Source organism: Oxyura jamaicensis, chromosome 7 (genome assembly GCF_011077185.1).
Source record: "Oxyura jamaicensis isolate SHBP4307 breed ruddy duck chromosome 7, BPBGC_Ojam_1.0, whole genome shotgun sequence".
Classification (NCBI taxonomy): domain Eukaryota; kingdom Metazoa; phylum Chordata; class Aves; order Anseriformes; family Anatidae; genus Oxyura; species Oxyura jamaicensis.
This window is the reverse complement of record NC_048899.1, coordinates 22,713,662-22,725,646: the sequence shown is the minus strand read 5'-3', so window position 1 is coordinate 22,725,646 and position 11,985 is coordinate 22,713,662. Positions and strand designations below refer to the sequence as shown.

At 41.6% G+C, this 11,985-nt stretch overlaps 1 protein-coding gene across 4 annotated transcripts in view; it reads right to left on the bottom strand.

The window, feature by feature from the left end:
• The window catches only part of RBMS1 (RNA binding motif single stranded interacting protein 1), a 149,157-nt gene that overhangs the window by 95,126 nt on the left and 42,046 nt on the right, over positions 1-11,985 (bottom strand). The gene's annotated exons all lie outside the window — the stretch shown is intronic.

The following is an 11,985-nucleotide window of genomic DNA, read 5'->3' as shown; positions in this document are numbered from 1 at the left end:
TCCCCCCCCCTAGCCCACCGAGCCCCGCCGCGGCTGTGTGCAGGGGGATGGATTGAGCCGAGCGCGTTAGAAATGGGAGTTTGGCAGCGAGAAGTTTTGCTGTAGTAGGGAAGGGAGGGAAGGCTGTCTGCGGGAACGCTGCGCAAAGCCTTCGCGGAGGCGGCTCTGGAAGGGCAGAAGGATCGGTGTGGTCCGCACAGAATTCGGGCCTAGGACACGTTGCATAATAACAGCTATTGGGCAACAAGGCCGGGAGACAGAAAGAGACGCGCTGAGAGAAGAGATTTCCAGGTCCCCTCGCGCTTACTCTGCCCTGTTTACATCGCGTTCCTCGGCGCTGCTGGCATGCTAGCTTTGAAGAAGCCCTCAATTACAATGCTGTCAAGCTGCTGAGCTGATTGGCGACACTGCCACAGACCTTCTGGTGCAGACATGCATCACCAAGCACCTTTTGGTTCTTCTTCCTCTTTCTGGGCAGTAAAGTGGCCCCAATCTCACACACAATTACAATGAAAACAGCTGGGAAGAAACAAAAACTTGGCAGGTAGCTCATTCCTCACAGGTCGAGCAGCATCATGTGATTGTTCAACGCCATCATCTTCTGTTACTCTTCACGAGAAATAATCACCAAATATTTTGGCATCCTGATATATTGCCACCACCCATTTGAGTTCATTTGAGCACTGCAGCGCAGGAAAGCAGTGCCACTTGGCAGAGCTACGTTCTGCATAACTTCCCTTTTCCTCCTCCCCAAATCCTGCAGTGGGTCCCCTTGGGTCCAGCCCCAATTCCCTAGCATGCCTGAGGGCTGCCAGTACCAAAAGTACCGCAGCCACAGACACAAGTGGCAAATTGAAAAACCTTTGAGGGAGTTTTGTACCAGCAGACTGTGTGCCAGGTCAGGTACTGTCTGTGCCACTCTTCCTGCAGGATCACACACCGCTTGCATCCCCCCTGCTGCCGCAGAGCTAGCACAGAAGCTGAAGCTAGGATAAAGTCATAACCCCCGGTCTGGTTGAAGTGTCGCTTCATGCACACTGTACATCATAGTGGTGGCTACGCTGCCGGAAAAGGCACCTGTTAGGCAATTGATTCTGGGTGAAACTTTTTTTTTTCCTCCCTGTGTTCAGATTAGTTTTCCTGAGATCGTTTCCTTTGGTTCAGTATGGCGCTGTGCTACAGTTTGTGCGTAATGGAGGAGGTAGCACGGGAGCAAAGATAGGCAGGCACAAGAGGGTGGATATGACTGCTTGTTTTGGCAGCAGCATCAGATTATATTGGCTTAATCTGTTCATGTACCTGTGGCTTAATTTGATAGAAATGTAGCTGTGTGCTCATGCCTGCCCTGGGTGTAGTGCAGTAGGTGAGCTGCGCACCAGCCTTCCTTGTTACAGACCCATGGTCACAGATGGCACCATGGGGCTGTAGTCAGCTTCGGTGGTGAAACACCATCTTAAAGCAGTACGAACTGAACAGTGAAAGGCTACTTCTGCTCCAAACCATGCTCCCAAATGAAGAATAAAAGTGGTATTATTCTGCACAGTATTCTGGTTAACAAAGGGGTGACAAAGCTTCAATCTGCTACACCTCCACCAGGTCTTTGTTAGCTAGGGATGCGCAGAACGGTCACTCCTTCCCATCTCAGGGAAAAATCCTTTTCAGAAACCAGCAGTCATCCCCAGCTTCCTCTCCTCTTCCTGTCCCACCCGCAGGCCAGCAGAAGGGATGCACACAATGTGTGCTATATTGGGCCTATTCGGAGGCACTGGGAACGAGCTGAAGAACAACCCAAGCAGTGGCTGAAATTCCTGCCCTGCTCCACTGCCACACTGACCCACGCCATCTGTGAGTCCAACCGGGATTTCCCTCAGCTGGTTTCAGTATGTGACACGTCTCCCTCGCTTACCCTTACTCTTTTCTAACACACTATAAAAACATGCAACAGCAAATAATTCTCTAAACATCTACTAGATCACCATCAAATGATACCTGCTTGTTTGCTTTTGTTATACAAAAATACGTTGGTGTCCTATCCTATGTGCTAATCTACCTATCAATGTTTTCTGTTGTTTTGACGCAGGGCCTGAGCAATCTGTCCCCACTCTTGTCTTGAATGGGGAACCAGCTGCCTCCCACTACTTCCTCGGAGGTTATCAAGAAGACAGAGCCAGGCCCTTTACAGCAGAGCATGACCAGAGGGAAAGACCTAAATTGAAATGACTGGAAACAAGGAGGGTCAGGCACTGCCCAGAGAGGTTGTACAGTCCGCAACCTTGAGCATTTTCAAGACCAGACTGCGTCCAGCCCTAGGCTACCTGACCTGATCTCTTCACAATGCCGCTTTGAGCACTGGCTGGACGAGAGCACTCCCAAGGTCCCTTCCAAGCTGAACCTCTGCTCACCTGAAAAAGCTGCTTTGGTCTTTCCCAGAACACAGGCAAAATGATTTCTGCGTAAATCCCTGCATTTCAGATTAAGTTGACAAGGTTCTGGATAATTCCCTGGACTTTTCAGTAGGTATGATACATCAATTCAAGATACTGATAGCTAGTTCCCCTACACATTTTCTGGGATGCAAGCATGCCTTGTAGGCAAAGAAGACTTTTAGTTTTACAGTTCCAAAATTGAAACAGACTTGCAGGTAGGCAGGCATCTTGCTGGTTAGTTATAAAGGAGCAACTCATTTTGTTCCTGTGGGAAAAGGTGACCATGGGGGCTAAGAACATCCATGTTAATTGTCTGTACAATTATGTCCAGAGCTTCTTTAAATAACCCAGAGTTGCTTATTTAGAAGTAAGGAAAACTTGCCGAGCAGATCTGGTGTGTTTTTGATCTAAAACATTGTGATTACATGTTTTAAAGTACAGTCAGAAATGTAGGCTTGCAGAGAGAGTGGGTAAATACAGGAAGATTCCTCTGAAAACCTGGAGACAACTGGAAGTCCTCAAGGATCTTTCAAGTAACATTTGTCAGTCTTAACAAACAGGAGACTGGAAAAACTAACCCACTGCTTTAAAAACAGTTCTACGCATTTAAACTGCTACTTTTTCATTTCTGTTCTAAATCAAATCCATGGCTTCCCTTATTTATCTCAACCTTCAGCTGAAGCAGTTAGCTCCCCATAGGGCATTCAGTGCCTCTGCAGGACAGATGGTTCGTCAGTCTTGTATCTGCTTTAAAAAAGGAAACTTTATTCTGTTGCAAAACCCCCGGAGTCCAGATTGGATGTCCTGAGCTTCCTCATAACCCCACTCTTGTGCCAGGACAAGCAAGGCTGGCCATGTGAGGACCTCCTGAAGCCCCATCGGTGGTGAGGCGATTGTGGGCACCTTACTTCTTGACGTGAACAGCACCTGAAAGGCCTACGAGCTTTCCACCGCAATGCTCATTTGGTTGAGGATCCACCCTCTCATCACACCCTGTCATATGTAAAAAGATACAAAACAGAGCAGGCTGGAGGCTCAGCCACAGAAATGTAAAAATACATTCAAATACCCTGTGCAAGCTAAGGAAACAGTCTGCAGGGCTGAACTTTGAGAGATATTAAGCATTTCCTGAAATGTGTTAATAGTGGGGTATGGGAAGCTGAGTATCATATAGAAGCAGATCTTTAATTTTAGCATTAAATTCATCTATTCAGAACTGAGACGCAGAAAAGCATTTATAATAGCTGAAGGAACAAGGTAAACTTCATTATATGGGAAGCTACTTTAGAGATAATCTCCTCATTGTTTTTGTTGTTATTTAAATATCCCAGGTATGCAGGAACAACAACAACAAAATCGTTGTTGTGAAGAAGAAGAGAAGAAAGGGTCAGTAGAAATGGGATACACTAGAGCCATGAACATGCAAAGGTTTTTTGTTGTTGTTGTTTTGTAGAAAAAGAAAATTATTAAGAAACAATGGCTTCTGCAGAAGTATATGATCTACTAAGAACCAGGTACTGCACACACAATGAGAAGCTATTGTCTAAGAATGCCATCTTGAAAATAATCACAGGAGTATATTCAACAATAAAAGAATCTCCATGACAATCAGAACTGAAAGGGGACTACAAATAATCTTTCCCAGCTGTACTGTTTCAAATATTGGTAACAAGATACCAAATTATTTATATTCTGGATTAGAACATATAAAAGTAAGTGCTGTTTTAGCACTGTAGAATATACCAGCTCAGAGTCACTATCACAGATTTCTGTTGAAAACTCGTGATTAGCACCGATCAGCTCATTCTCTCTGGGAATCCTCCCACCTAAGTCTTTGATTTTCCCATCACCTCTGTGGTTTTTGTATTTTTTTTGATTTTTTTTATTTTTTTTTTCCCCCTTAAATCCAACACCTGCTTGTGAAACAAAGACCAGTTCTCTACTCCATTTAGCGCACACCAAATGCCTCTGCTTTGGCCACTGGGTTGTGCCTCCCTTGGCATGCTCAGACTCCTATTTATTTTAGCTTGCACTTCATTCCTTCCATGCTTCCTTAAATGTTCCTGGACGGACACTTCATAAATTGCACAATTACAAGTAATTGTTGTCATTTCTTCAATGATTACTGGTGTTAAGAACATGAACATAGAGAGCAACACAATCTATTGTTTAATGCCATGCCAGCATTTTGCATTATGGCATGCATTATTTATTCTTTGAAAGCCATGACAAGATGCTACTTTACAGAAGTATTTCCACTGTCAAACAAACACCCCCTTCCTAAATATACCCTGTATATTCTGGGAAGCATAAGTACAAAAGAGAATTACTGTAAAAAATTATTATACAACGGGAATTTAAGGAAGCTGCTCGTAACTGGTAATTGAAACACAGGACAAAATCCAATCTTGATTTGTGGAATTAACTAAAATGACTTCAAAAGATCTGAATTCTGTCTTTAGCTTGACAACATTGCCAAACACTTGTTTGAAACTATAAAGCAAACAAAGTCTGTAAACAGTTGCCAGATTTATTATAGAACAAAAAAATAAAGTCTGAAATGACAAAGTATATTGTTTTGTTTTGGTTTAGTTTTCCTACTTTGTTATTAACAGTGCAGGAAGTTGTTCATCATTACATGTATGCCTTATGTGAAACTAATAAGAGCGCTCTGTTTTGACATACTTCTTTGACTTTTTTCCATTTTGAGTGGAGTAAATTTATGGACCAGCAAGAGAAGAAAGTGAAAAATATCTGCTAGATATTCTCTACAAACAATCAATGAATTTATGTGGCTGTTTATTGTATTTTATTTTTACATATTTACATTTTTAATACAAATATTAACAAAGGACGATGAAAAATCTGGAAATGCACAATATTTTTTTTCTAAAACTTCAGAATTAGTTTGGTTCTAAAGCAGAGCTGTATTTTATATTTGCTGGTTTTCCAATAGAAAAAAGGCTCTTTCTATCCACAATTCATTTGGTTTTGAGGTATGAGATTTTTCTGGATAAAAATTTTCAGTATGTGGGCCAGATTTACATGGTTATCTTTTAAACTTTTTATTAGAATCTTAGAAGTAACGAAAGAAATTAAAAGTCTCCTGCAATTAAGATATGTTTGAAGACTGAGAACAGTTAATGACACTGAAAAGATAAATCACTGGACAGTAGCTAGAGTGGAAGGTCTGATTGAAAATCAGCCAGACATCAATTTTATTCCTTTGTGTGTCATTGTCTTGGTATCTAAGTGCATGAAACAGCTTCAGATTTGTCAGTGCTCTGCATTTATGGGGGAGGAAAAAAGAAAAAAAAAAGTAGGACCCTTACTTGTTCTTTCCATATCTATAAAATGGGATGTATATGTTAAACCCTTGAATGAAACATGCACTCTAGGCATTATGAACAGATTTGGTAATAAAAAATGAGAAGCAGTCTGTAATCGCAGTACACTTTATCCTTGAAAAGGGTCATCATGGAAAAAGGAAAAAGGCAGAAAAAGTCACTTACAATATGATATGCCAAAAAGGATGGAGTTAATGTCACTAGTGCAAAGCCAGGCTTGTGCATGTAAGCCACATGCTTGAAGAAAACATGAGGAAAAACCTAACCAAACTCTGTTCAGCAAACCTCTGCTGCAGACAGCAATCGTCTTCTCCACACTGGCAAGAGAGACAAGCCAGACTGGAGATTTTGTATAGTAGGTGTATACATGTTGATATCTTGGAACAAAAACACAAAACACCTCTCTTTCCAAACAATGATGCTGTCCTAAGATGACTCTTCTTGCTATTTTTTCCTTCCCTCGGATGAAGCACTGCTGTATTTGTTTGACAAATACTGGTGGTCAAGTGAAGAACTGGCAGCCGCACCTACTAACAAGCACTGTGCAAATTTTTTCTGTCCTCACACACTTCCTTGTCAATTAACCTCATTTCTGACCTGCAAATGTCTTTACAGCGCTCAGACTCCCCTGAGCACACTGACAGCACGGCACTGGTTCTATGGGGTTGGTTTATTTCGTCTCACTGGGAGGGTGAGAAACTAATTTCCATACAGGTTTCAAGGCAGCGTATCAATTTTATCTGTTTCAAAATTATAGCCTTTACCCTGAGAGTTTGTTTTATAATCACATATAAACAGAAAGACATTAGTTTATAATACACAATCTGATTACGATGACCTAATTTAGAGTAAGAAGGAAAGAAACAAGATCATGTGGCATGAGTTGAGCAAATATTCAGCTGAGTCTGAATCTTATCTCTTTTTCAGTATCTTTAAAATAAAAGTATCTACATAAACCTTGATAGAACTGTTCCTGAAGTACCTGCTGTAGCTTACATCTCTGACAGGCATCACAGTTTTTAGTCGTCCAAAGAAGCTGTAAACTGACTGGGGGGGCTGGACCAGATGCCCTCCAGAGGTCCCTTCCAACCTCAACCTTCCTGTGATTGTGGGGATCTGAAACTGCTTTTTTTTTTCCCCCCTCTAAAAACACACACTCTCCCTCTCTGAGGTTTGAAATTGCATACTCGTTATGTTTGCATCAGCTACACAACACCATGTAACACCAAACAAAATGATCAGCAGGTATGCTCAGAGTAAGAAAATTCTCCCTCCCATGTATATTCAGTGCTCATAAATGTCATCCACCTGGTGGTCATGACAGTAAAAATCTCCACTAGCAAGATGTTTGGCATCTGCTGAGGGAAGTTCCTCACACCCTGTGCTTCCTTGCAGTTTGCAGAGACCACTCTCCGGGATAAAAGAGCAAAAGCTTGCTCTCTGCTAATGCGGCCCTTCCTCCCGTGCTGCTGCTGTGAAGGTGTGAGATGTGGCTGGTGCATCACAAACACCTGAAAAGCAGCAGCAGGACACCAAAGCCATTATCTAACATATCTAACACACCCTACAGTACAGCCATCAGCTGCGATCAGGTTGGTTGGTTTGTTTGTTTGTTTTGCCACCACCACTCTGAGCTAAACTAGCAACAGACTTTAGAGCTGTCCCAAGTCTGTCTTTACCTTCCAGGACACGAAGTAAATGCCTCTTCACATGCATTTTTAAAGCATGAGTCACTGCCCTCAAGGATTTGCCTTTATTCAGAGATGCATTTCACACAGAAGTCCCCCGAGTAAGATTCCTGTTTCCCATTTGTGTTCAGTACTTGTAGCATTCACCATTAGCACCATCATTTCAGTTCCTGTAATTTTAAATTCAGAGACGATCTGAATATTTATGCACAGTAATCAGTAAATTAATCAAGATGGCTGGGACAATTTATTGCAGGGAGTAATTCACAGAGTTACTGAACTAATTGTTCTATACTAAGTGTCAGGGGCTGGCAGCAGCACAAATCATGGTGGGAAAATATTTCATTGCATCATAATTAAATTGTATATTTATTTAAGTAAATAGATTCTTAAAGCTGTTTCCAACACATTCTCGCAAGCTGGATTCAAACTATCCATCAGATGCCTCACAACCATATTTCACATGCCTGCTGGCCAGTACTCATGGACATAAATCACAGATAAAACAGAATGAAGGCCTGGCCTGGTCAGCAGGAGCTTCACCAGCAGGTCCCAGGTTTCACCTGGAATGAAAGCATTTACACTGCGCTTCTGTGAACTACTCACAGCACGTAATCCCTCAGGGATGCTGAAAAGGAGGAAATCTTCTGCTCCTCTTCCCCTTCCTGCTCCGAGCATCATGGTTTCAAACTCTTTGTCTGATCCTTTGGTTCCTTTGCTTGCTGGTTCAACTCAGTAACCCAACAGAAATCTTTCCTCTTTTTGTTCTGCCATGACAGGGAGCTGAGCTGGGGCACCGAGGTGTCCGGCAGGACCATCACAAGTGAAGTGGCAGGAGGGCACAGCCAGGAGAACGCACGGTGGGGAAGGTGTGTGCCCCTCTGGGGGAGGCGCTGCTGGATGGGTGGCTTCCCTCCAGCCACGGCTACCTCACAAAGTTTTTACTTGGAACATTTTTCACTAGCAACCAGATTTTTAACCACACATTTCCAGTCAGATTCCTGAAAAATGAGGTTACTACAACAACCAGACCCCAGCCATGTTGCATGGATGGGCTGCAACAGAGGTGGGGGAGCGAGCCTGGACAGCACAGGAATTAGGCTGAACTTTCGCCCCCTGTTTGAACAGTCTTTGAAGTTCTTCACTGCCTTGGCAGCTCTTCCCTCTATCTTCCCCATTACAGCTTCTGTCGGAGGCTCTGCATAGCCAGGATTTTCTCAGTTCTGGGATCTTCAAAAAAGAATTTTGCACTAAGCTCCCTGGGGACAGGATCTTCACAAGGTTTCAGTGCTTGCAGTATGACTTGCTGCGCCCGTGGAATTCAGGAGTGGAAAACTCCCAGCAGAATTTGCTGAGCAGGGCTCTAAGACAAAAAAGGATTTCAGCGAATGGCTACAGCAACCTTCTAGGACTACTTACTAGGAGGAAATGGATTATCTTCTAGTGAGAAGCAGATCTGGGTAAGTTTCTCCATGGTATTTCACCATGAATCAATGTGAACATGTGCCCTTGCATGTACATTGGAGGGTTTTGTTACCTACCCGTCAAAACCACCAAATAAACAACTTCCTACTTTAGGACCTGATCCAGGTGCTCCCTGATGTAATCAGTAGTACATGAACAAAGACAACTGGGTAATATCACAACATTGCTTCCAGCCCTGAGAGACACGTTTTACTTCTCACTATTCTAAACAATATTGAAAAGTTTCCACGCACGCATTTGTTTGCATAATTATACATCGAGCTTTGCTGCATTTTTCACAGTTATCTGCCAGATACGTTATTTAACTCGATTGGCCAAAACCTAGTCCAAAATACCATCCAAACCTATTTGGTAAAGCACAGACAGAATGATGTTTGGACAAATAGATGGATTTTGGATACATGCAGATAACATTACTGCAGAACACAGGCGTATGTACTCTAGAAGAGAGGAGAGGTTAATGACTTTGAAGGGCAAACATGCTTACTTCTTATACCTTCATTGTAATCAGTTACTTTACAGCAGACAGTCTCATTACTATAAATTGCAACTAGAGGCATTTTTGCCTTGCAAAGGAATTCATAAAAACATGTCAGATCATGTCAGCCGAGATGTTATATAAATCACATTCTGCACAAACTGAAAAAATACATTTTGCATCCAAGAAATTTCAGATTGTTTTATGAGTACAGCCCACTGTTTCACAACTCAAGAAGAATTTTCATCAGAATTACAGACACACCATTTAAAAAGATATGAAAAGAAAGTTGAAAATCTAAATATGCCTAAAAGCTTGTATTTTAATCCCCTGGTTCATTATATTTCCTCTAAAGTTGTTACTTCATTCCACAGAAGGGTTGTTCCTAACACTGCCTCAGACCATTTTAGCATATGCATAACTCATACACTTACATGTATGCAATCTAGTGACACTACCTGGAAAAAAGAAGCACACTTAAATCAGCTGCGAAGGTATGGACAAGGGCTACGAGTAAAGAAAAGTCCTTATGTTATATTCCTAATTTCAAGCAAATGGCAAGCTCCTGACACCATTTTATAAAACCTGTGAAAACTACTAATTTTAACCCATGACTACAATTTTAGCTTCTTTTATCTAGTTCAATATTCAGTAACCTGAGAAAGAATAGACCCTTTTTCCTAGTGAAGACATACAATATAATGGTTCATGTCAGTTAATCATGTAGGCACATGATTTTGCAGGAACTAGGCCAGAGCGGAAAAAAAGCCTGAGAGCTGAATTAATAATCCCTTGGTGACTATATTCAATGGGCTGCGCGTTGGTTAAACCAGAAGATTGGACCAAACTTCTCTCGCTCACAATAGAACAGAAAAGTAGGAGAAGCTAGAACTCGGAGATATAAATGACTTAAATCACAGAACAAAGTCCAGTATGATTTTTCATAAAGAATTTTGAAGAAAAAATGACGTATTTTGTATCAAAACATACAATTTGACCATACATGCATTTGAGCACAATCACACAAAGCAGGTAATTCATATTAAGCTCCCTTACTGTGGTTTTTACCATGTCATTGTAGAATATGGCAAAAATCTGTTTATTTTCCTAAGAAAATTCAGGTTAAGTCTCTGAAATGTCACCAGTTTAGACAACCTTTAATTTTTTTTAACAAAACAAAAGGCAGTCTTAAATTAACTTGAAAGGTTAATTTTAGAATGCATTACCATAACATTTCCATTTAAAATAATACATGATATTATAATCTGTATTCTATAACATGTATTTCAGATTCCTTGGTTACAGTTGGTTTAATTGCTTTAAATTGTCTAATCACTGATTTCCTATTATGTCTGGCTGATAAAATTCAAGAATTGATGTCAAAACCGTGCTAGAAGTCCTTTGTGGAAATGTGAAGGCTGCCAGGCAATGTGCCACGCAGCAACCACCAGCTGCTTGCTGACTGCTGGTGCCGGCTGCCTGGTAGGCAGCTCACAATGGAAATGATTTTATGATACCGACCTACAGATCTTACCTTGTGCTGGACTACTAGACTGTTTCTCGCTCCTTTCAAGAACTTTAAACTATAAAATAAACACACCGAAAAGGAGAAAAAAAAAAAAAAGTCATGCCTTTTCATGCTGAGAAACTCCAGGCTACGGATGACGCATAGCACTTAATGCTATTTACTGTACTACTATAATTATTCGGTAGCTGATCAAACCAATAAACATACAATTTGGCAGTGGGTACATGTTACAGTGAGTAGATGTGAGCTGCTGTTTTTTCAGAGACAGCAGTTTCACTCTGCTACTCCTTTCGTACCAGATCTGCCCTACGAGATGCCTCTCCCTGCCACGGCCTTCCCTCTCCCCAGCCATGCCAGCCACTTATTTCACCCTTTACAGCTGCCACGCTGCCTTGCTGCATTGAATCTACTGCTCATCTGGGTGTGCTACGAAGTGGAAAATTAAACCAATACAACTTAAATTTAAATATACATACACATATTTTTTCCTAACTGGTTAGTTTCCCGGTTGTGATGTGGAGCACAAGTCCATCCTGGCTGGACTTGGGCACAGAGACAGGAACTTTGAAATCCCACCCAGCTGCCGAGATGCAGCCTGACTGCAAAGCCCTGACCAGAGTCAAAACTGAAAGCAAGCAGCTACTCAGAGCTCAAGCAGCAGAACATAAAATATTTTAATTTCAGCAGACATTTCCACTGAATGTCCTTAGTTCTGTCCTGAGATCTCAGTTAAACTTGCAAATGAAATCATCTTTGTTTAAAGCCATACTTTAGTGAAAGACACTGCAATATATTATACGGTTGAAAACAAATTTAAAAAGCTCCCCAAAGAGCAGAAAAATGTGATTTATCCGTCTGAGTTTATCTGAATATCAGTGGTTTAAAAAGCACAGTGGAGATGTTGCACATTTAACAAAAAGCTTAAGTCCACAAATTTCCTCACGTGTACGGCAAATCTTTCTTTAAAAGCTGAAATCATGGTTACAGTAACTTCCTATTCAGTCATTTCCTTAATTAAACCATTGAACTTTAA